The 21637-nt window shown below is 39.5% G+C and overlaps 1 protein-coding gene across 1 annotated transcript in view; it reads right to left on the minus strand.

The window, feature by feature from the left end:
* brat (brain tumor) overlaps positions 1–21637 on the minus strand; it is a 545260-nt gene that overhangs the window by 487756 nt on the left and 35867 nt on the right. The window lies entirely within an intron of this gene.

Raw genomic sequence — 21637 nt, forward strand, 5'->3', positions numbered from 1 at the left:
TCCAACCTATTCAAGTTGGATTCGGCAGTAAAGGAGGTTGTGAAGCAGCAGTTCATTCGGCTCGTACTTTCTTAACGAATGGCGAGGTTGAGGTACTGCTGAAAGTAGATGTAAAGAATGCTTTTAATTCTTTGGACAGGGCAACTTTGCTGACAGAAGTCTCAACGCAACTTCCTGAAATTTACCCATATGTTTGGCAATGTTACAGCTCTGCTTCTAAATTATTCTTTGGAGATAGCGATATTAAGTCTTCTGTAGGCGTTCAGCAGGGGGATCCTTTAGGTCCGGCCCTGTTCAGCTTAGGGATCCATAACCATATCTCAAATTTAACATCTAAATTTAACATATGGTATCTTGATGATGGAACCATTGGGGGCAACGTGGATGACGTTCTAAAAGATCTTAATCATATTAAGCAACAGTTTGGGAAAATTGGTTTAGAACTTAATTTTTCGAAATGCGAATTGTTTTTTACAGAAAAACTGTCGCAAGAAAGAATTCTATTGGCCTCTGAATTATTCAATGAAATTTCACCTAATATTAAAATACTTGATAAACGTTCACTTTGCCTTCTCGGTGCTCCTCTTTATAATGAATCCATACAACCACTCTTGGATCAAAAAGTCAGAACATTTTCGGCTAATACCGACAAGTTGGGCACTCTAAATTCTCACATTGCATTTTCGATCCTAAAATATTGCCTTTTTGTACCTAAATTAATTTACATTCTCCGCGCGAGCCCAATTTGGAAATTTCATGGACTACTCGATAACATGGATGCCACCCTTAAAAGTACACTAGAACAAATTCTAAATTTAACTTTTGATGAGCACTCCTGGAACCAAGCAACTTTACCGGTCAAGTACGGTGGCATCGGCGTGAGGAAAATTTCCAGTGTAGCTCTTCCGGCTTTTCTGTCCTCTGTGCATAGTATAAAAGAGCTTAGCTCTCAAATTCTCAAATCCAATTCATCATTGACCTATGCCACAGAGGCCCTAGAGAGTTGGAAGGTCAGATGTCCCAATGTCGACATCCCGAAGGAACGTACTACACAAAAACTTTGGGATTTGCCATTGGTTCAACTGACACATACGAATTTGGTTCAAAATCTTACAAGTGACAGAGATCGTGCCAGGCTTCTAGCATTATCCGAAAAGGAATCTGGGTATTGGCTGCATGCCTTGCCATCAAAAAATCTCGGCACACTTTTAGATAACGAAAGTTTTCGTGTGGCTCTAGGTCTCAGATTGGGAACACCACTGTGCCATCAGCACAGATGTCCGTGTGGAAAAGAGGTTGATAAATTTGGAATCCACGGACTCTCTTGCCAAAGGAGCTCCGGTAGGCTGTTTAGGCATGGCTCTCTTAACGATACAATTAAAAGAGCTCTTGCCACCATAAATATTCCTGCGCTCATTGAGCCGGCAGGGATTAGTCGGGATGATGGCAAGAGACCTGATGGATTGACGCTGGTTCCCTGGGAACGGGGACGGGCGCTAATGTGGGACGCAACTTGCGTTGACACATTGGCCCCGTGTCATATCAGGAAGACAGCATCAAGACCGGGAGCCGCAGCAGAAACAGCTGAAAACGGCAAGCGGCGCAAGTATGCCTCTCTTATAGAGAGTTACATTTTTGTGCCGTTTGCCGTGGAGACCCTGGGGCCATGGAGTCTTAGTGCTAAAAATTTTTTACGAGACATTTCACCGCGATTAATAGCCTCAACTGGTGACAGAAGGGCTGGCTCATTTTTTGCGCAGCGGATCAGCCTAGCTGTCCAGCGCGGAAATGCAGCCAGTATTCTTGGCACCATTCCACGCGGTCATGATTTATATAGTAATTAGATAAGGCTAGCTTTAAGTTTTATTGTATTAAAAAAAAAAAAAAAAAAAAAAAAAAAAAAAAAAAAAAAAAAAAAAAAAAAAAAAACTTACAAACTTTACATTTTTATAATAATACTACCTAATGCGCGCGACTTCGTCCGCGTGGACTACACAAATTTCAAACCCATATTTCACCCTCTTAGGGGTTGAATTTTCAAAAATCCTTTCTTAGCGGATGCCTACGTCATAATTACTATCGGCATGTCAAACTTCAGTCCGATCCGTCCAGTAGTTTGAGCTGTGCGTTGATAGATCAGTCAGTCACATTTTCGTTTTCTATATTTAGATTAGACTAGCTTATGCTCGCGACTTCGTCCGCGCGGACTACACAAATTTCAAACCCCTATTTTACCCCTATTTTAGTAGGTATAGATGGTACTGGTGAATTTGTTCATTTTGAATTATGTAAAAGCCACCCGCTATCTAAACAGTGTCGACAAGGACGTAGGACCCACTTGGGTGATAAGAGCGCCAACCGCGCGGCGACCTCGATTGACCTTATCACTCTACTGGCCTAGTTTGCCAATAGTTGTACTTCAACTATGTAACACCATCATTACTATATCTGATTTATTTTGCTATCAAGCATTTTTTTTTAAATAATTTATAACCTACTAGATGATGCCCGCAACTTATATCCCGGAAAATCAAAGAGTTCCCACGGGATTTTTAAAAACCTAACTCCACGCGGACGAAGTCTATTATGTACTAGCATCAGCTAGTCTAAATATATAAAAGCAAAAGGTGACTGACTGACTGACTGACTGATCTATCAACGCACAGCTCAAACTACTGGACGGATCAGGCTGAAATTTGGCATGCCAATATATTTTGGCACGCCTACGCCATACTATTATGACGTAGGCGTCCACTACGAATGGATTTTTGAAAATTCAACCCCTAAGGGGGTAAAATAGGGGTTTGAAATTTATGCAGTCCACGCGGACGAAGTCGCGAGCATAAGCTAGTACATAATAAGGGTCAAAACTCAAATCTATTGGTTGTTTAATACTTTCTAATCGTATATTTTTAACTTGTTATTCTAACAATAATATTTGTATGGTCATTGTTTTGACAATGTTATCATATGTTTGTTTAGTCTGTAGGTACATCCTAAATTGTTTACCTATACCTATTAGCGTCACTATGCTTGGAGTTTCTCTACGTGATCAAATCAGAAATGAGGAGATCCGTAGGAGAACTAGAGTAACCGACATAGCTCAACGGCTTTAACGCACAACAGACGGAAACGTTTAAGTGCGGAAACCAGCCCAGAGCGAAGAAAGTTAGCTCAACGGGTTGCGAAGCTGAAGTGGCAATGGGCAGGGCACATAGTTCGTAAAACCGATAGACGTTGGTGTCTCAAGGTGCTGGAATGGCGACCTCGCACCGGAAGACGCAGTGTTGGAAGACCCCCCCACTAGGTGGACGGACGACATCAGACGAGTCGCAGGGAGCCGCTGAATTCGGGCGGCGCAAGACCGTGTCGTGTGGAAGTCCCTACAAGAGACCTGTGTCCAACAGTGGACGTCTGTCGGTTGATGATGATGATAATGATTAGCGTCACTACTTTGATAGAAATAGCATTCTGAACATAGAACTTTATGAAAGGTAATCATCATCATTATCCACCCGTCACCCATCGTCAGCTCACTACTGAGCACGGGTCTCCACTCTCCTCTCAGAATGACAGGGATTTGACCATAGTCCACCATGCTAGCCAAGTACGGATTGACAGAATTCACACACCTTTGAGAACATTATGGAGAATTTTCAGGCGTGCAGATTTCCTTACTATTTTTTTTCACCGCAAATGACATTAGACATAACGCGACTGAAACTACATAAGTCAATAAATGATATATAATAAATCATTTACCACATTGTTTTTCCTGACCACAATATTATAAATACCTACACAATATTATGATATTATTATATTTGATGAGTTACATCATAGTGGCAAATTACAAACCATTATATTGAAATAATGTCGATATAAATTATTATGTCTTACAGTATTAATATAAACCACATAATAATATAACACCAGTGAAATAAACTATGAATAAAATAGTGGAAGGGAAAATTTTTTTTTCACTCATGCTCGTAAAGTTCTTCTTTATGCTGGGTGTAAGCGGACTAAAAACTGCTATTTAAGTTCTCGTACATAAAAGTGTTGAATGGCAATTTCTATAGTGTCTGAGCCTAACCTCAACTGTGAGTCTCTTGTGTTACTATGCTTTTCTGGTACTTTATCCCTGTAATGCTACAGCTTATATCACGTCAAAAGGTCTCTTACCTTGAACTTGCGCAGTGGGTGATTTGTCGATATGTGGCTAGAGCATACGCTATGACCACAACAGGTCACGGTCACGTATCAGTGTTTCATTTCCTTGCAATCGACATGAAAAACAAAGTGTAACTCGGTCATAAAACTCATTTTATCCTCGCCTTAAATATCTGGCCTTGCATTTAGCTGGAGTAGATAAAGGTATCGAATGAAATGGCTCGTTTTATTCCCTTGTTGTACAATCTACTATTTATTGCGCATCCTTCAGTCAATATACCGAAATACCTAAACCTAATTTAGAGCATAATTTCTTTATTATTTTAGCAGGAACCCCGGGTCATGCAGCAGCTGTCAGCAAATTGCGAGTATTGTGGGTTATCGCGGGTTAATTGCCTCTTCCTGCCACCAATAAGACGTTTATGCGTAACACAATTTATTACATCGTGACTGTATTACATAGTATGTATCATTACCATATCATTTAGAGCCTCGATAGCTCAACGGTTAAAGGAGCGGACTGAAAATCGAAAGGTTTTTTTTTTTTTGACTGCAATCTCACCTGATGGTAAGTGATGATGCAGTCTAAGATGATAGCGGGCTAACCTGGAAGGGGTATGGCCGTTTTTATTAAACCCGTACCCCTTTGGTTTCTACACGGCATCGTACCGGAACGCTAAATCGCTTGGCGGCACGGCTTTGCCGGTAGGGTGGTAACTATCCACGGCCGAAGCCTCCCACCAGACCAAGGTCGCGGGTTCAAATCCCACCCGTTGCACTACTGTCGTACCTACTCCTAGCACAAGCTTTATGCTTAATTGGAGGGAAAAGGGTAATATTTGTTAGCAATTAATTGGCTAATATTCTAAAAAAAAAATATCATCGCGTCACAGTAAATATATTGTGGACCTATAATCTATATTGTAAAAAAGCTGTGATAGCCTAGTGGTTAGGACGTCCTCGGCCTTCTAATCGGAGGTCGGGGGCTCGATACCGGGCACGCAACCCTAATTTTTCGGAGTTATGTGCGTTTACAGTAATTAAATTTCACTTGCTTTAATGGTGAAGGAAAACATTGTGAGGAAACCTGCATGCCTGATAGTTCTCCATAATGTTCTCAAAGGTGTGTGAAGTCTACCAATCCGCACATACTAATTTTAAAATACAGGGATTAGTAGGTATAGGTGATTCGGGAAAACAGACGAAACATTTCCATAATCGCTAACAAAAACAAATGGCCCCATAAACCACAAATCATGTCTAACCATGCTCAAATCAACACAACGAATGTTTTAACTCACAACAATAAATTATTCCGTAACGTGGCATGCGTCGGCCATATTGTTATTAGTCGCCATTTTTGTCGCCACTGATCGAGATAACAAATTAGAGCTTCCGGTTCTTATTGGTGTGTTTTGTAATGAACTAAGAGCCAGCGCATGCCAAACCTTCGTTATTTTATAAAAGCTTAAAGTTTTTCTGCCTATTGTCCCCAACACAGGGAGAAACGATCAGCGACTATGAAGTTTGGATCATGGTGCAGGTGTGCGGGGCGTTCCCACCCCGATAGTCATCTCGACCTGTCGCGTAGGTACTATAGTTTCAAGAATACCTACTAAATCAATATAAATTCATCATTATCATCATGATCAACCCATCGCCGGCTCACTATTGAACACGGGTCTCCTCTCAAAGTGAGAATGGTTTTGGCCATAGTCTACCACGCTGGCCATGTGCGGATTGGTAGACTTCACACACCTTTGAGAACATTATGGGTAACTCTCAGGCATGCAGGTTTCCTCACGATGTTTTTATTTAATTAATTAAAACGCACATAACTCCGAAAAGTTATAGGTTAGCCCGGGGTCGAACCCCCGGCCTTCGATTAGAAGGCGGACGTCCTAACCACTAGGCTATCACAGTGCAAAGTAACGTTTAATACACTAGCAATAAGCTAATAGGTAATTGCAAGACTTGCGAGACTCTTGCTGCAAGACCAAGACCAAGACTGGGAGCGCAATACCAAGACCAGGTGTACTGGCGCAAGACCAAGACCAGGTGTATTGGCTCAAGACCAAGACCAAGACTGGCAAAGTCTCGTCTTGTTCGCAATAAAGAAATTTGAATGAAATTAATTGTTCTTGCATTTGGGCAACACTACTGACGGCTGAACTCGTATATTAGTCCGAAAAGTATACGGTTATATTGAGCTTTACTGGATAATTATAATCTCTAAGCTAGGTATGTTGTAAGATTACGCAATGGGAGCGCAGTAGGTAGGTATGCGGCTCACGGATTCCACGGATGCCTCACATAACCCTAACTGTGTGTATGTGGTCTTGTTACTGGTCAGTTTATTGCCAATAATGCGGGAGCCCACTTAAGGAGGCTGGAGTGGGGATGACGTTTGGTTTAAGTAACAAGAGACTTATTTAACTGTCTCATCTCTATCTCTATCTATATATATATAAAAATGAATCGCTGAATGCGTTGCTGATCGCAAATCTCGAGAACAGCCGAACCGATTTCGCTAATTCTTTTTTTATAATATTCCTTGAAGTACGAGGATGGTTCTTACGGAAAAAAAAATTAAAAAATTGCCTGAAATAAAACGATGTACCTACTCTTACCCTCGCTCCTCTTATCCTCAACTTACCCACAAAAGTTCTTTACTTTAACTGAAATTATATTTGTACCTAAATAAAATAATTAAATTCGCAAACAAAGTCAAGACGCAACTTTATCGAACATCATTCAAAAGGGAGGGCCGACTTTGGAAACACAAATATCAGAGAAAGTCCTAGGTGCCGAGCTAAGGCAATTTCGTATTTTTTTCCATTATTAGAAAAAAAATACTGTAATCTTCATACAAAAAGTACCTAAGTATTAGAAAAAAAAACATCGTACTGAATAAGCTTCGATTGACCGTCGACAAATTTTTAAACTTGACACAGCCCTATAACTTGATTTTTGAAAATAAAAGCTTTGCAATGGCTGTAAATTAGTTTCTATCGAGTTTAGAAGGATGGTGTGTTCTGTGGGATTAAACGTACAGTATCACAAATTGAGAATCAATATGTATTGAATGTTAGTTTAATCACTTAACAAGCTTAAGCTCGCGACTTCGTCCGCGTGGACTACACAAATTTCAAACCCCTATTTCACCCCCTTAGGGGTTGAATTTTGAAAAATACTTTCTTAGCGGATGCCTACATCATAATACCTGCATGCCAAATTTCAGCCTAATCCGTCTAGTAGTTTGAGCTGTGCGTTGATAGATCAGTCAGTCAGTCAGTCAGCTTTTCCTTTTATATATTTAGATAAAGGATAAAATATAGGTTTTAACATTGTAAGTCAAAATAAACTTTTCCAAAATAACACGTTGCAGTCGCAAACAGGCGATATACTAGTAAATCGCTACAACTTATAACTTGTGGCAGCGTTCACAATAAATTAGCACAACATCCCCCGGCCGGCACTTAGACAACTTGCGATTGTTCATTTACTATCGTCTAGAAGTTGTTTTACTGAGATTTTCATTTTTTAGGGTTCCGTATCACCAGACAAAAAAGAACCCGCGTAACAACAGCCCTGGGGTATGAGTTTAATGAAATTTTCATACCCCTTTCAAGTTAACCTGCTTCCATCTTAGACTGCATCAGGTGAGATCGCAGTCAAGGGCTAACTTGTATCGGAATAAAAATATAAAACTAACAAACATATTCGCATAATCTTCTTACTTATGTAATATGAAAAGGACAGACGCAGTTTGACAGTTTTAAATTTGATTTTTAGATGGTAAAACCCGTGATTTTAGCGCACAGTCGCGAGCCTACTGTTTAGATTTGTAGCGTGCACTAAAATATAGAGTCTATAAATGTAAAGTTCATGTTCTGTCCCTCTTTAGCTTTGTTAAAAAGAAATAGATGCAGATACTCTAAATTTAGTTTAGAGATAGACAACGGAGGTGATGGATTAAATTCATCATAGAGATCAACTAAAAGTTAGTACATGCTCACGAACTAGATGGCAGCACACGTTTTATGTGCCACGCTAAAGTGTGAAGTGTGTCGGAGATATATCCATGGTACACTACATGTTATTGGCAGACAGACAGCGGAATGTGATCTATAAGGATTCCGTTAATTTTTGATAGTGTCTCGTACACTAATAATTTGTAATGGTGAAATTGGAATTTACTTTCCTTTCGCTACGATTGCGAGCAAGAAATGAGTTAAAATTTTAAACTCATTCATTAGTCATTTCTTTAAATTTTCATTCTCTCTCTAGTCTCTACATGTATCTGTTGCCACTTTAACAACAAAGAACAAACTCAGCTTGTTAAATTTTTTAAAATGACTGCCATGAAAATTAATCACGAATGGACAGCGGAGGCTAAATAGTAAATACTAATAGGGTCCCGCCCGTCGGCACCCTTGGGGTGTGAAACCCTAAAAATAGTTAAATGGGTACGCCTAATTTAGCCAAAAATTAAAAAAGAAAACGATTTCTATAGTCAATCACCAATAATTCAAAATCTACAGAGCAAAATTTTAAAAACACCAATTCAGGCCGTTAAGAAGGCCAATTGAATGCTATGGAGGAAAGATAATAAAAGGCGGGAAATTAGGGAATGGCTGCAAAAAGAAATAGACGAGGAGCGAGTGAGGAACCAACAAAGTTTTATAGAAGGAGGAAAAGAGATGCACTACTCTAAGTACTTTATACTGTTCCATGACTATTGAAAGATTGGCTTGAAAGTTTTATGAATGACTTATAATATTTGCACGAAGTTTAATTTTTGACCATTTGTAACAGGTTTTTATCAACTCGCTTTCTGGTCGGTCTGTTTGTTTGTTTGTCCGTCCAGAATAAATCTTGTTATCATTTCACGGGGAGCCAGTCCGACAAGGCTCTTTTGGCACTTGAATGATATTGACAGGGGGGCGCTGTTGGAGAACAAACTCTAAGACTATTGAAACAAAAACAAAGGGGACGCTTGACGGCAACGTTAGTTCCGATTTTCGCCACGCGCCAAAATAGCTTTGTCGCACTGTAATTTGAAATACTAAAGCGAAATACTTGCAGGTCAGCTCTGGCAAGTCATTTGCACAATGTAAACACTTGCAACAGCCAACAAGTAGATTTCATTCCATTGAAAAGTAACTTCAAAAAACTATTGCATATGTTTGCATTTGTTCTCAAAGGTGTGTGAAGTCTGCCATTTCGTACTTGGCGAGCGTGGTAGACTATGGCTAAACCCTTTCTCACTCTGAGAGGACACCCGTGCTCTGTAGTGAGCCGGCGATGCGTTGATCATGATAGAGATCATGATCATATTTTGAGAGTGTACTCAATACTGTGTAGCGTTGGGGTTGATCATGGTGATGATGATGAATGAATGGATACCTATCCACCTATGGTACCTACCACCATCCTCTATAGTATAGGTGATGGTGGTTAAGAATTACTTATTACTTACTGAATAATATTTGGTTTCTTAATCCAGCCTTGTAAGTAGAGAAAGTTAAATAAAAGTACCTGTAAACATAAAGAAAATCAATTACTTTTTATTAATTGGTTTGTCTTATTATTATACTTAGCAACTAGCTGAATTAGAGAAAAAAACGAATTCCACCCCGATTCACAGAGCAATTAACAGGAATAGCCTTCAAGCGCTGATTAAGTCATCAATCACGTGATTTGGAATCATCCAACCGGGTCAAGTTTAAGAAAATTCTCACACCCTCCCTTTACTATTAACTTGTCAAATGAAAAAGACAAAAAACGAATTCCATCCCGATTCACAGATAAATTAACAGAAAAATGCTTCAAGCGCTGATGAAAGGGACACGTGATTTGGAATCATCCAGCCGGATAGGTCAAGTTTAAGAAAACTCTTGCAGGATAACCCTTTATTATCTTAGACTACATTTAGCACCAGACGAGATCGCAGTCGAAGGCAAACTTGTCAAATGAAAAAGACAAAAAAACAAATTCCATCCCGATTCACAGAGAAATTAACAGAAAAAGGCTTTAAAGCGCTAATGAAAGGGACAAGTGACCCGAATGCGAGTGGGTTTTATTGAAAGCCGCGTTATTTAATGCAAATAGCGCGCCGGTACCACACAATATAATAGCTGTAGGTACGCAACAGTCACGTGTTGAGCGGATTTAGAATCACCCAACCAAGATAGGTTAGGTTTAATAAAACTCTCATATCCTTTCAGAATAACCCATGTTAAGATACAGTCTAAAATCAAGAGTGATCGCTGTCAAAGGCTAACTTTTAGTCATAGAGTTATGATACTTAAATAAATAAAAAAATTTACAAAAAAAATAAAAACCGACTTCGTTACACAAACACTAAAAATTTAAAAATTTCCTTCTTTTTTTGAAGTCGGTTAAAAAAAAAAAAAAGATTCCGACGAATTGAGAACCTCCTCCTTTTTTTGAAGTCGGTTAAAAAGACAAAAAACAAACTCTATCCCAATTCACAGAGCAATTAACAGAAAAAGACTTCAAAACGCTAATGAAAGGGACAAGTGACCCGAACGCGGCGGGCGGGTTTCATTGAAAGCCGCGTTATTTACTGCAAATAGCGAGTCTGTGCGCAACAACAGCCACGTGTTGAGCGGATTTAGAATCACCAACCGGATAGATTCGAATTGCGAATAAGCCTCTATTGTATTATATTATTACGATCGAGATCGGGATAGTAACTTTCTAGTTTGTGTACTTAATTGGTTACCACCAGACCTACCAGCTAGGTTAAACATAAAAAAATTGCGAGCAAATGAGCAGGTGGGTCAACTTAAATGGTCACCACCGCCCATGAACATTTGCAGCACCAGCAGGAACCGCCAATGCGTGGCCGGCCTTTCAGGAATTTGTTGGTCTTAAAGAAAACCATGTTGTAATCTAATGGGAACACCGCCGAAGGGAGTCGAAAGGGAAATGTGCTCGAGATCGGGTTAGTAATTTTTGAATTTCTATGCTTGGTTACCAGATCTAGTCCGCGATAGGTCTAGATGGCAATCGGGGTATGAGGCGGGGGGACGCCACGCACACCCACTTTCGCCCGCACCGGGTGGAAGTTTCTGCAAGAGACCTATATGTCCAGAAATAAGTCTCTATTGGTTGCTAACGATGATGATAATATTAAATATTATGATTGGTTATGTCCTTCCCCGGGATGTAAGCTAACCCTGTACCAAATTTCATCAAAATCAGTTAAACTGTTGGTCCGTGCTAGCAGCTAAACTAGCTAGCTAGCTAAAAAAGCTAGCAGACAGACAGACAGACAGACACACTTTCGCATTTATAATATTAGTATGGATTAAGCTTTTGGTTCATTGTATTACTAGACGAGCCATTAATAGCAAAAATTTTGGCAGACTGCAACTTGTTTTTGCTTGCAAGTACAAGTGGATGTCAAGTCTTTCTGTACACCTACAGTTGTACCTTTTATAATGATACTTTAACCAGGTTTTCCTTATTTCTTTGTTTCTCCCTATTTCCCGAAAAACGTCAGTCGCAAGCATCCAAAGGCCCTTTCACACCCAGGCGCTTTGAAGTCCCATTTTTTATTTCATTTTCGCGCTTTTGCAATCTTCACAGGAAATTCGGTTTCAATTTGTCGCCTCTCTACCATTGATACTACAAAAATCAAAGGTACAAAGTTATCAATAGGTCCGTAAAATTTTCAACTTAAATTTTTTTCAAAACTATTTCATGCCGTTACATACAAATTATTTTAGCCTTAAAACTAGGTAGGTACCTACTTACGTAATAACAAAATAGCTAAATACAAAAAACACATCTAAATCTAAATCTATAAAAGGAAAAGGTGACTGACTGATCTATCAACGCACAGCTCAAACTACTGGACGGATCGGGCTGAAATTTGGCATGCAGATACCTACTATGACGTAGGCATCCGCTAAGAAAGGTGAAAATTCAATCCCTAAGGGGGTGAAATAGGGGTTTGAAGTTTGTGTAGTCCACGCGGACGAAGTCGCGAGCATAAGCTAGTTTATATAAAAGGAAAAGGTGACTGACTGAATGACTGACTGACTAATCTATCAACGCACAGCTCAAACTACTGGACTGATCAGGCTGAAATTTGGCATGCAGACAGCTATTATGACGTAGGCATCCACTAAGAAAAGATTTTTGAATATACAACTCCTAAGGGGGTGAAATAGGGGTTTTAAATTTGTGTAATCCACGCGGACGAAGTCGTGAGCATAAGCTAGTTATCAATATACCAATTTCAACGGTACCCTAAACCAGAGTTTAAGCGCTTGTTCATAAAACTGAGCTCCACTCTACTCCATCTGTATGGAATGTGCCTTTAATTTTGGACACTTTTCCATCATAATTCGCACCTCTTGTATATCTTTGGGTTTCCTATATCAACGGCCCCGCGTCAAGTTTTGTTTTATTTACGGCGCCTTTTGTCTCAGGCGTGTAATATGTTCACAGTGTTTTTTCGCCAGTATGTTGGGTTATTAGGGTTCCGTATCTCCAGTGAAAAAGGAACCCTTATAGGATCACTTCGCTGTCTGTCTATCTGTCTGTCGTGTCTATCAATACCCGCCGAGGGAATCTATACCTATAGGGTACTTGAGTCGTCAGTCGACCTAGAATCATGAAATTTGGCAGCAATGTTGTTTTTTTTTTTTCATTTAGATACAAGTTAGCCTTTGACTGCAATCTCACCTGGTGGTAAGTGATGATGTAGTCTAAGATGGTAGCGGGCTAACTTGGAAGGGGTATGGCAGTTTTTATTAAACCCATACCCCTTTGGTTTCTACATGGCATCGTACCGGAACGCTAAATCGCTTGGCAGTACGGCTTTGCCGGTAGGGTGGTAACTAGCCACGGCCGTAGCCTCGTACCAGACCAGACCAGAAATTTAGACATCATGAAATTCCAAACCCCTGCCAGGAATCGAACCCGGGACCTCCCACTAATAAGACCACAGCGCTTACCACTGCGCCAGGGAGGTTATCAACTTATATCACAAGTAAAGGGAAATGTGTATTCGAAAACCGTGACTTTATGGTTCATCATCATCGTGATCAACCATAGTCGGCTCACTACAGAGCACGGGTCTCCTCTCAGAGTGAGAAGGGTTTTGGCCATAGTCTACCACGCTGGTCATTTGCGGATTGGTAGACTTAACTTTATGATCTACATCACAAAAAAGTGCTATTTCTTGTACGACTTGGAACCCTTGGTTCGCGTGTCCGATTCGCACCTGACCGCTTTTTTGCCCTTTTATGGGAGCCTTCCCGTTTCGACTCTCCAAATTGCATAGTTTTTGTTGTTCCATAGAGCTTTCATAGTTAGAAATTTTTAACTCATTTCTCCTCACAGGATTTTGTGTGATCATTTTTGTCGCGTTTTTTCAATCCAACTCGCAATTTCAACTGCGTGTTTTTTGCTTTGGATGCCTCTTGTGTCACTTTGACTATGATTTTTTGTGATACGTGATTACACGCTCATAATTCATAATTCTTTATTGCACTTACTAAATTATTATTAGGCTGTACTCAACAATAGAAAAAAACGGGCCGGGCTACCTGCCAAATTTCATGATTCTAGGTCAACGGAAAGTACTCTATAGGTTTCTTGACAGACAGACAAGAAAGTGATCCTATAAGGGTTGCTTTTTGCCTTTTGAGGTACGGAATTGAAAACAAAAACCGATAGACGTTGTGGTCCCAAGGTGGTCGAATGATGACCTTGAATGATGACCTTGAATGATCACCGGGAATCGCATCATTGAAAGGCCCCCCACTAGGCAGACAGGCGACACTAAACGAGTAGGTAGTAGGGAGCCGCTGTATTCAGGCGGCCGCAAGACCGTGGCATGATGGTGTACATTAACTAGATGACTCTTGGAAACTATCCAATAACACTTATTCACACACAATATGATATTATAATCATATAAGTAAGTAATGTATTAGGTACGGATTACAAATCATCATATCCCATATGTCACGAAAGCTTATAGCGAATTAATTCTCAGGAGGCTGGGCGACATCTTGATATCCCCGGATCACATCTCGAATAACATTTTCCTCATAAATCTCTCTCTAATTCTCATGGCTGAACCTTTTTCTTGCGGAATCCTATTTCGGGAGTGTAATGTAAGGAATTAATACAGCGTTATTGATATCCAAAAGAAATGAACTGATCCGATTTAAGGGACAAAATAATTTGTAGCAAGTACCGAGGTTGATCCGATTTATAATCTCGATAACGCATTCATCGTCGTCAACCGATAGAGACGTCCACGGCTGGACATAGGTTTCTTGTAAGGATTTCTACACACCACAGTCTTGCGCCGCCTGAATGCAGCGGCTCGTTGCGACTCGTTTGATGACGTCTGTCCACCTAGTGGGGGGGGGGGGGGGGGGGGGTTGCGAGGTCGCCATTTCAGCACCTTGGGGTGGCAGTACATACCTACCTAGTCCGAAAAACCGATGGAATAGAACAGAATATTTTTTTATTCAAAAAACCTGTACATGCTTTTGAATCCTCAAAATATTTTACCACGATATATGTATGTTAAAATACATTATTTATATCACTGATAACAAATCTTTGATGAAGTAATAATATTTTCGGCCAATTATAGGTAGTAAACTCTTTTTTCAAGTCGTGGAAAAATAGAGATGTACGAATCTCTATTTTTCCACGACTTTTGTCGAAGTTCGAGTTTTGACGAAGGTCTTTGCTTAATCTTGAGAGACATAGTCTGAGCTAGATTAACACTTTTAGCACTTAATTCTAATTGAATTTGTTAAATCCTCATTTTTCTTTAAGCTATTCACTATTCAGCTTGATCACTAAATCGTTTATTTTTCTCAAAATAGGCCAATCTGGGAATCGTTTGTTGGCAACCCTGCATTTTGTCCCATTAAAGAAATAGGCTTCCGAAATTATTGTGCATTTTTAAAACATAATTCTATTGAATACATAACATTTGAGTTAGCATGAAGCCTTTTTGTTTATTCAGGCGCCGAAATGTAGGTTAAAAATTGTTTTAAAATTTTTCGAATCGAGCCCGAATCAGGTCGAGTGGCGTTCGTATTTAAAATGCCGTATGTCCCGAATTTTGAGGGTTCAAAATGCATAACTGATTGGCGGCCGGTCCAATGAAGAATAAAGCTACGGCCACACCTGCGCTTTATGAACGCGGGATGCGGGAGCGTCCACGACGCGAATCTGCGTGCACAAGGACCTGCGTGACTGTTGTAATCTCGAATTTGTGCATGTTTTATGTAATGCAGGTACGATTTAATATCGTGGGATGCTTTGAGCCTCTTCTCGTGGTGGTCGTCTCTCGTTTAATGGCGGCATGCACACATATGCGATGATACACATCCCGCGTTTTCGACGCGCAGGTGTGACTGTAGTTTTATAAGCTTGTCCCGTAAATAATGGTTCAAACTTAAATACAAGATACATCAAATCATCAAATCGGGGAGGGAACGCCCCGCACACCCCCACAACCCCCTTGCTAGCCCGGTGTGGGTGAGCGCGGGTGACATGCGGGTGTGCGAGGCATCAAAACAGGAATGCCCTAGATAGTATGCTATTGAAAACTAACTCATCACTGAGGAAAGTTTGAAAAAGTTAAAATTTCCAAAAACAGCGTGTGAGAGGTCGGAGTAGATGTAAAGTTGGCATTTGGAATTTTTCTGACCGGCGCTGAGCGCAACTGTTTTCAAACTTTTTGTGTGGAAATTTTTTATTTTTTTTCGAGGATTCCCAGTTGTAGAACAACAACTGTTCTGGATTTATGAAATATTTTTATTATTTAGTATAGGTAAGAGTCGGTTTCTTAATCAGTATGAAGATGTATGTAAGTGCGCAAATTATAACATTACATATCTTCATACTGATTAAGAAACCGACCAAACTATCGGCCGATAGCAAGTTTGTGGTCTGCGGGGACTCTAAGTCTATGTTCCAGATTCCAGAGTTTATAATACATACATTTTATTTCTTAACATTTAGAGGAATATCGCAAACAGTGAATGATCGATAGTGTAAAACAAAACCATTCTGGCAAGAGTTGATTATAGAGAAAAAAACCGGCCAAGTGCGAGTCGGACTCGCGCAAGGGGGGGTCTGTGCGTTGGAAGGATACCCAAAATAATTATCTGTACTGTATGTTTGTAATAGCAAAAAAATAATTTTTTTTTTGATAGAATTACTTTACTTGTGCTGTGAAACCTTGCTTTATGCCAAATTTCATGATTCTAGATCAACATGAAGTACCCAATATTCTCCAATTGTATAATGTAATGGCACATTTTTTTACAACTTCAAAAGATTTGTGATCAATTCAACTTGATACTTACATGCGAGAAAAAGGGTGTTGACAGACAGACTGACTGACAGACTCTTATAGGATTATAAGAGCTCCAAAGTCAAAGTCAAAGTCAAATTAATTATTTAGAATAGGTAACGCTTACTGATGGTCAAAATTGTTAATTTGTAAGATGATATAGGTAGTGGTGATAATCCATTACGTTAAACTAAAGCTACAAGGATTCTAAATGCGCCCAGGTCTTAGAAGAAGCCAACAACAAACTCAGCCGGGTATTCTTTTTATTATCCTTTTTATTTCCTTTTTCTTTTTACACCATTAAAAAAGGATGGATGATCCAGCTATCTTTACTGCCTTCACGTCAGAAAAATAGGCTAGAAACTCAGTGTTCTGTAGACAAATTGCCAATCAGCGGCTAAGTCGCACCGAATTGCGTCTAAGATGGCGCGTCAATCAGTCAGGAGGGATCCAGTTCACAAAAACTGGGATACATTGCGCGTTCAATAGCAACGCCCAGAGTAATGGAATCTCAGATTTATGGGAACGCCTCTGTGATCCAACTTTAACTTTGTTTTATTACCTAACTTGTGAAATTGAGTCAAGTCTTCTCATCGTCATAATATTAAGATAGGATAAGATCTGAAATGAGGAGATCCGCAGGAGAACCTGGGGTGAAGGAAAACATCGTGAGGAAACCTGCATGCCTGAGAGTTCTCCATAATGTTCTCAAAGGTGTGTGAAGTCTGCCAATCTGCATTGGGCCAGCGTGACTATATGGCCTAAACTCTTTTCATTCTGAGAGGAGACCCGTGCTCAGTATTGAGTTGATCATGAGATGATTTGAAATAATCATCTTTTCAACCTGCGCACGTCCACTGCTTTCCCAAAGAGCGCCATCCCACCAGGTCCTCGGCCTTCCTCATTCAGCCACTTCCATCGGCATCCATCACACAGCCATCCGACTACCTGATGCACTAGACTATGGCCAAACCCTTCTCACTCTGAGAGGAGACCCGTGCTTTGTAGTGAGCCGGCGATGGGTTGATCATGATGACTCTTAATTTAAATATTCGTGTTGGCTGAACAAGAAAGCTGTGAGTCTCGACAAAAAGATGGATGTACAGGGTGGTGGTAATTTACGAAGGAGCGAATCTCCTTTGACTGTCGCGAGGCGGTGGATTTTTCCAACAATTTTGTACTGGATTAAGAATTTTCTCTGTTCACAGATACAAAAGCTCGAGCCGGCAAATTGAAAGATTGTTACTTTTCACTTTATTTATTACTAATATTATAAAGAGTTAATGTATGTAAGTTTGAGTTTTATGATTTTGAAATGTGGTCTAAAACAAAGCTTTACTTTCAAAAGTATTTTTACTATAATAGTAAATCCATATCAAAATAAAATTGTTCGTCATCTCAAGTGTTTAATTTAGACCAACATTGCTCTTTGTATCATTGCATTTAGAATAATATCTTAGGAGATATCACGAAAATAAAATGAAGGCGACGGGCGGGAAGGCGGGTAGAGAGGCGCGAGGGGCGCAACGGATTGACGTGATTTTTTGCTGGAGAGTGACATAGGCTACTTTTATGCCGGAAAATCAAAGAGAACAAACGGAATTTTTAAAACCCTAAATCCACGCACATGAAGTCGCGGGCGTATGCTAGTTTATTATACAAAGCTTATTTCGCGTTACGTTTTGAAGAGCTTTTCGATGTCATAGAGGCCATCATCAACCTATCACCGGCTCACTACTGAATACGGATCCCCTCTCAGAATGAGGAGGGTTTTATAATCTACCACGCTGCCCAAGTGCGGATTGGTAGATTTTCACACACCTTTGAAAAATGCCTATGTCACTCTCCAGGTCTTTGACTATACCCATGCAAAAAATCACGCCAATCCGTTGCTCCGTTGCGACGTGATTGAAGGACAAACCAACAAACCAACAAACATACCCGCCCTTGTGCGGGATGTGTAATTGCATTTTTACCAGCGGAAAAAAGTTGTGTCTAATAGTAGGTACCTAAGTGTTTAGGTGATAATAATCTTCCTTTAAAAAAGAGAGATAATAGAATTACTGACTAAAATGTAGTTTATAAAGAAACAGAAGTAAGAAATATCTTCCAAATGATAGTAGAGATTTATTAGCCGCATTTGTCCTCCCCAGTCAGATCTCCCGCCGCTCAGTGAATTAGCGACCGTACAGAGGGTTAAAAATCACCCTTACTTTTTCTTGTCACCTTTTGACTTGGAATCTTGTGAGTTATAAAATAGTGGTCTGTAACCGGTCTCGAAAATGTCGTAATCTTCTTTTTCTTTTTCTATATATAAAATTCAAAGTCCTGACTGACTCACTGACTGACCTATATATCAACGCACAGCCTAAACCGCTTGTCCTAGAGACATGTAATTTTGAGAGTGTGTTCTTTGTAAAAAGTAGGTATCCAATAAGAAAGGATTTTTGAAATTCTACCTTCTAAGTGGGTTAAAAAGTGGTTAAATGGGGGATGGAAGTTTGTATAAAAGTCCATCATTTTTGAATTTAAATCAATGGTATTGATTGGTATTTAAGCTTTCGGTTAAAAATAAAAAAATACGTATTTCACAATTTTTGGAAATTCTACTACTAAGGGGGTTAAATAGGGGATGAAAGTTTGTAAGAAAGTCCGTAATTTTTCAAGTTATTTGCATGAAAATTGGTAGGTAATTTGTATTTTCGGTAACAAATGAACAAATGTGTATTTCAGGATTTTTGGAAATTCAACCACCACCTCGATTTTCTAAATTCCACCCGAGTGAAGCCGGGGCGGGTCAGCTAGTAATCCATACTTCCATACTCGTACTTCTAAGTTCTATAACGGTTCTGTCTATTTTTATCACTACCCTATATTACATCACTCCTATACCTATCACTATCCTCACTACCCATATTATAAATGCAAAAGTGTGTTTGTTTGCTGGTTTATTGGTTTATTCTTCAATTACGTCGCAACGGAGCAACTGATTGACCTATTTTTTTGCATGGGTATAGTTAAAGACTTGGAGAGTGACATAAGCTACTTTTTATGTCGGAAAATTTAAGTTCAGCCGTTCCGAAGATTATCCTATGTCTAAGGCCTATGTGATGATGATGATGATAGATAGATAAACGGTAATAGTAAAAGTATGAACCAACATCTCTTTCATGAGCGGGCTTTTGTTCCGGGATTAAAACTAAATTTACCCTGGAATGGAGGTTGGCTTGCATAATGGAAACCGCCTCAACTTTTGATGAAAAACTTGTACTAGAGTAGGGTTGCCATAACTTAACACCGAAAAGCAGGACAGACCAGCCAGTTTAGCCGGACATTTAGGTAAAAAGGCCGGACAACCTTAATTTTAGTCTTAATTTTTTATAACTCGACAATTTTTTTTCACACTTAAGTAAAACAAGGCTTTTTTATCTTTTACAATAAAATTCTAATGAAAAACAATAAAACTGAATGAATCAATCTTCTTTTTCAATAATAATAATCATTCATCACTACTACTAAGGCAGGAAAGGCATTCCGAACCAGTGGTAGATGCATCCGACTATTCGTAAGCACTTGTAAAAGTTTATACGAATAAAAAAGATTTTCATTTTTCATTTCATTTTCATTTTCACTATTGATTTTCGCAATGGGGAACAAAATTAAACAAAACTATAAGTAGGTAATTAATTTTCTTAGATTCTTTTAAAATAACAATACGATTTAATGAACCGTCCTATTTATTCTTTACTTTACTTAGGTAGTGTTATTGAAAAATGTAAAAATATTATTTTCTTTGAAAAGCCTAACAAAAGCCGGACAGGCCGGACACCGTCTAATGTGGCCGCGTATGTACAACCAAAAATCCTGACTGTGTCCGGGTTTATGCGGACGCCTGGCAACGCTATACTAGAGTAGTGTAATTAAAAACCAATGAACCAGGATCTTTATTAAGATGTTTTACAAACTCGCTCCGCGTTTTATTTGGCTTCGCTGATTGCTCCAACTTTCGAAACTATCACCATTATAAATTTAAAACAAATAAAACTTATTTCTTGACTGTAAGTATAACTAGAGCTTCGTATTCGTGCCTTTTGGTGTGGAGACCTTGGGGCCGTGGGGCCTGGGGGCTCGAGCTCTTTTTGAAGAAATTGCGAAAAGAGTTATCGAGTCAACCGGGGACCCGAGAGCTGGCAGCTACCTTGGTCAAAGAATTAGTTTGGCCATCCAAAGGGGTAATGCTGCCAGCATCTTGGGTACAATGCCTCGCTGCGGTGGTCTCGACGAGGTTTTAGATTTAATTTAATTTATTTTAGTTTTAATTTAATGTTTTTTTTTTTATTTAAGTTTATTAATAGTTTATTTGTTAACCATTGATAATACAACAGAATGTAATAAATACTAGTAACTAGTTAAGTAAGTATTATAAAAAAGCTGTGATAGCCTAGCCGGTAGGACGTCCGCCTTCTGATCGGTGGTCGGGGGTGGTTGTGGTGGTTATTATATATGCAGTTTATATATGCATTTGTAAACAACAGTATAACCACTGTGGTTATACTGTTGTTTACAAATGCATGACGTCAGAGCACAGATAATCTATCGGCCAAACATGGCCGACAGTGTTTTCACCTGTCTAAGAAAAATATTTTTTTAAATTAAAGTTTTACGGTTTTTAGGGCGCAAAAAAATATAGTGTTAATTTTTTTGATATAATAGGACAAATATTAACCATTTAAGACCAACTTAAAAAAATTGTCAAGTAGCCTATTGGGTATTTGCCTATATCAAAAACCTAATCCTCCCTGGCGCATTGATATGCACTGTGATCTTATTAGTCGAAGGTCTCGGGTTCGATTCCTGGCAGGGGGCTAGAATTTTATAATTTCCGGTCTGATCTCGGAGGCTTCGGCCGTGGCTAGTTACCACCCTACCGGCAAGGCCGTGCCTCCAAGCGATTTAGCGTTCCGGTACGATGCCGTGTAGAAACCAAAGGGGCATGGGTTTATTAAAAACTGCCGGCCTACTACTTCTAGGTTAGCCCGCTCCGTCTTAGACTGCATCGTCACTTACCTCCAGGTGAGATTGCAGTCAAGA

Source organism: Maniola hyperantus, chromosome 22 (assembly GCF_902806685.2).
Source record: "Maniola hyperantus chromosome 22, iAphHyp1.2, whole genome shotgun sequence".
Classification (NCBI taxonomy): Eukaryota; Metazoa; Arthropoda; class Insecta; order Lepidoptera; family Nymphalidae; genus Maniola; species Maniola hyperantus.